This window comes from Rhagoletis zephyria, unplaced genomic scaffold (assembly GCF_001687245.7).
Source record: "Rhagoletis zephyria isolate East Lansing unplaced genomic scaffold, Rhagoletis_zephyria_1.1 Rzeph_scaffold_00500, whole genome shotgun sequence".
Classification (NCBI taxonomy): domain Eukaryota; kingdom Metazoa; phylum Arthropoda; class Insecta; order Diptera; family Tephritidae; genus Rhagoletis; species Rhagoletis zephyria.
Window position 1 is genome coordinate 1 of NW_016157584.1, and position 5,412 is coordinate 5,412.

Below are 5,412 nucleotides of genomic sequence, written 5' to 3' on the forward strand. Positions count from 1 at the left end.
TTTGAGTGAATAATCTGCAGTAGTTACTAAAATATCGTAGTTTTCGTATATCTGAAAATTACCGTTATATGCTAGGTAGGTGTGTCCAATTCTACCCATTTTCAATAACATATGTATGTCCTACGCTAGAAAGAAGTGCACGTACCAAGTTTCGTTAAGATTTCTCAATTTTTACTAGAGTTATCGTGTGCACAGACGGACGGACGGACTGACAGTCACCGTTTGTCTATATCTATCTCAATTCGTTTTGCCTGTTACAAACAACCGTTATGTGAACAAAGTTATAATACCCTTGTGCACAAGTGCGCTCGGGTATAAACATTACTAGGTATAGCCTTGTTTGGATATGCAGTTAAAGTAAATACATGAAAAGGCCCGATTTTTTGTTTTGAATAAAAAAATATCAATATTTAATAATCGGTGACACTTTTATCTGAAAAATGTTTGCTTATCAGGGAGCTCAACCAACGCCCAGCCTCTCCCTTCCCAAACTTCTCCATAAGTTTGTCGTGCCCCCTGTATACAAGAATTGCTCGTTTAAAGTGATATGACTTTTATATTCTTAACTTTAATATCATATCATACATTCATACATACATACATACATACATGAAACGCAGGTACATATCTGGTTAAATTAAACAAAATTTGTACAACAACACGATATGGCATTTCTTTATTCAGATTGAAGCCAAAATATGGAAGGTAAAATTAATAAAACAACATCAGAATGTAGGTACATATCCCCACCTGAAATGCAAAAAGACCTAACAACATCGTAAATGAAATGGAAAAAGTCGCGACTAATTAATTTTAATTTTTTTCATAAAATGATGTGGGGAGATGGAATTCGATGAAAACCATCACATAAATCAAAAACTGAATTTTGAATTTTTTATTAGTTGTGACTTTTTCTATTTCAACGATGATGTTTGTTACGTCTTTTTGCATTTCAGGTGACGATATGTATATATGTATTTTGGTAGATTTGTATAGAAAAAAATTCTTTTTTTTTCAAATAATCTACATATGTGTATGTATCTATGTACATATGTATATACATACATATCGCTCATTTACTTCAATAGTGCCACAACTCAAAAAAGCAAAACTCGACAAAAACGGCTTCAAAGTTTTTAATTTGCAGGTAATCGATACACATAGAAAAAAGAGGTAGCTTGAATTCCTGCATGCTCAACCAAATTTTGGTTATTTTTTTGATTATGGCACTACTGAAGTAAATGCGATCTATCTATAGATATGATAAAATTGTTTTAGGCCGATGTCTGTACATTATAGATATTAAGGAAAAATTAATATGGGGGATCTTTATTAGTGTAACAGAAGCCAAGTCAACAATTTTCAGAATTTTTGTCTGTCTGTATGTATGTTTGTACGCGCATCACTCGAAAACAAATACATGGAATTGAATGCAGTTTCCACCGATGTATTGTTAGAGGTCTAACTTAAAGTATATTAAGAAAATTATTAGATAGTTGCCACCTGTTTGGAAATTTCAGTTTAAGTAAATTGATAAGATAAATTAAATATTGCAATATGGCTGTCAAAAGAAAAACGTTTAAAAAGGCTTATAGTCGAAAATATTTTTGTTGAAGGTTGATACCTGTTTGAAAATTTTAGTTTAATTTAATTGAGAAGATAAATTGAATATTGCAATGTGGGTGTCAAACTGAAGAAGCGTATGCTAGATTTTCTTTCACTAGACATTAAATGGCAAACATTTTAATGACAAAGTTGTCATTTAATTTATTTCCACATGACATTTTTAAATCCCTCAGATTTTTTGTTATTTTCAATGCCTTGTGGAATCTCATTTTTGAAGAGGGCTACCAACTATTTGAAATTTTGATTCAATTAAATTGATAAATTAAATTAAATATTAGAATACGGGTGTCAAACAGCACAAAAATTATTTTTAAGGCGCAGTGAAGCACGCCAGGCATTTGGTAGTACACGTATAAAAATGGATGTATATGGTGGCGTTCAAAAAAAATAGCACCGAAATTCAAAATGATGCTGTTGGCAACTTATCTTTATTTATTTACTGTTAATAATTTTCATTTAAAATATCGGTCGATCTATATCAGATACCACATACATAAATAAAAGTTTCAAAGCTTATACAAATTTCAAAAAAATTAGTCAAACTTAAAAAAATGGTCTTCAAAAATTTAAACTTAATCACAATCTTTGGAAATTTTTCGGGTACGCAGTTTTGTAGCCCATTAAATTTTAGTATAATAAAGTGTAAATTTCAAGTCGCTAAAAATTACCGTTGATTTTTTTTTCATTTTTTTTTTTGTGGAGGGGGTTGCGCATTTTCTTCCATATAAAAGTAAGTTTTGTTCATGGGTTATTATCCAGTTGCAAAAGTACACAGAATGCGAAAAGGGTTAAAAAAATGTACAGGAACTTTATTTACAGGTTACAAAATTTTTATTACCAGCGCAGAATAGACCCGTAAATCCAAGTTATAACTACCAACAGTGATGTGTGTCAAGAAAACTCGACGACTTTTATGTGTTGCCAGGAGGTACTTTGTCTTGCCTGCGCTCACCGCTACAACAACCTCTTACACTCATTTCGCTAAACCGGAAAATGCCGTGCTGATGTACCTAGTCCTTAGACCGATAATGCCAATAAGATTTGCTGTATATGGTGCCACTGCGATTCAGATTGGCAGCTCTTATGACATTTTGCAGCATCAGATTGACAAAGTCACACGTGAGTAAATCGGTTTGTCTAAAACCTCATTTGGTCTCAAACGGGTCGAAGAGTCATTCCCAATTTGAGCGGAGCTGAAGACTGTGCTCAACGGCACTCTTCCTTGCCGTTTTAGTTTCGCGGGGATCCCAAATTTGGACATGGCAGCTTCTCTTCGTGTCATCAATACCGGTGTGTGCCGATCTGTTTATCTAGTGTCCTCTGCGATGGTAGATTTTCCAGGCCTGAAGCCGCTCTGATACATTCTAATCAGTTGGTTCATGAAGGGCTTCAGTCGTTCCCATAATATCGTCGATCGGACCTTATATGCAATGCTAAGAGGCAATTCCGCGATAATTGGCTCAAACAGCGGGATATACCTGGTGATGTTCCGATACTTAGAAGTATACTCGGTTATCTTACTAACCTTTATTTTTATTTATTTGCAAATCTTGTGAAAATGCTATTGAAAATAGATCTGCCCCAGAAAAAATGTCATGATGCATATTTTGCAATGACGATTTAGACAAGTGAACCACTCGCTTGTGCTAGAGTTAAAACTACAAAGTTAAAATTAAAACTGGAGAACAAAAGCAGTAAGGAAGATGCAAAATCAAAAATCAAAAGCGAATGCCGATGAGCTTTCTCATCTCTTGACGTCACCTGTTTCAGCAATTTCACGTAACCTCATTTCAGAACAGAACGGAACCTTTTTAAAAGCTTGCAGGAAGTTTATTTTGCGTTTTTATGTCGCCGCTTCCTTTGGAATGACTGTTTTCTAAGTCAGGAGCTAAACAAAATATAAATCGCTCTTTTCCACCGTATTTTTTTTATTGTAAGCGGTCATTTAAATACATTTTTTTTTATCAGGGTACTTTTGAGTACAAATAGATTTGGGTATTTTCTAGCAATATGCACTTTGAACAGCATGGAGTGATCTCTTCGGTAATTTTAACGAATACAGGCATCGAGTACATGGCGATATCGGACGAGCACTAATACTCTCTTCGTGGGGATTGGGCAAAGTACACTGACATTCCAATCTTCGGGCACAAAATTCAATTCAATCATTCGGGACAAAATTCTGTTTAAAACGGTGATGGGCTCCGCCTTGCCCGCGGGCAAAGCTCTTTTAGGCGTTCTATATATTTTGTGTAGACATGAGCAGAGTAAAAGCTCATTCATCCCGTCGCTGGTTAAAACCAACGTGTGTTCTGTTTTTTAGTTGTATTTGCTAATATATTTAAATTAAAAATCTGTAATTTCATTGTACAAGTCTTGACTAAAATTTTCTTTGGCTTTAATGATCTCAGGCTATTTTCGATACCTTCTTGTTATTCTATTTCGATTTATATTTAGAAAAGTTACATTCCGCGCGTAAGCAAATGGAAAATGGGCAAGCAAGTCGATTAGTTTCTACAACGTGCACGGGAGCACAAAAAGTATGCCGGGTAGTAATTCGAGCTCCGAGCTCAGATGGTGTATTCTCTGTCAGGCAGCCACGGTAGGAAAGGAAAGCCAAAATTTAAGCGTTGATAAAACTACAAATTTCGAAATGCTGTGGAAAAACATACATTTGTATCTACGGGAATACACAGTAAAAGTAAAAAAAACTTTTCAGGCAAATTTTGGGAAAAATTGATTCGTAACCCGAGTTTTTATGGTAAATTCATATATCTGAAATTGCAGATTTAAACATTTTGTAAAATTGCGGAAAATTTAAAAAGCACTTTACGTCAATAAATGCTCATCTTTAAAAAACTGTAGCTCTTCATTTTGCTATTATTATTTAGCTATTTCTAGCTCTTTTTTCGAGCGGTTTAGCTTCAAGCGAAATTCTTCTGGAACACTGGCCACAGCGGCTTCGTTGATTCTTAGCCGCATTACTGCTGTTCGCACCTAAATTTGTATACATTGCTTCGGGTTCTTCTTCATCAAAAGCGCTTCCCGTGTCACCATTCATGGAATGCAAACCACTAAAATATTTATTATTATTCTTAAGAAGCAATTTACACCGCGGTACCAGGTCTGTGTATGCAATTCTATTTCCATAGACATTATGCGGTGTGATAAGGGCGTCTACTCTGTAATGCAATACGAAAGGGAAATGCGATGAGAAATGCAAATACGCCGTAAATAATATGCTGTAACGATTGCCTATCGCATCGCATTTCTCTTTCGCATTGCATTACAGAGTAGACCCCAAGGTAATCAGCTGACGAAGGAAATACAATTATAGCAATACTGCTTACATACGTCTTCTACCACCGGCGGATCCAGACTTTTCTGATGTGGGGGCTTTTGCGGGAAATTTTGCCCTTTATTCTAATCACCTTAAACGAGCAATTTTTGTGTATATGTATATGTATCCATAAGTTTCTCGGCAACGGCTCTAACATAGCAAAATGAAAAATCGTTTAAAAAAGACTGTCGAAGTTGTATTTCTTCCAATTGTTAAAAGCTTTTTATTTGTCAGGGGGAAAATACTGTAAAAATTATTTATATCGTGCGAATATCTATAGAAATTATCAGGGTTTGAAAAACTGCTAGCACAGCGACAACAGCCAAGCATTTGCTTTTTACAACGCTTTTATCAACTTGCAATGTTGTGTTCCAGAAACTTTCAATGTTGTGTTCCAGAAACTTTCAATGTTGTGTGTCCGACACCATAAAGCAAAGCTTTGAAAA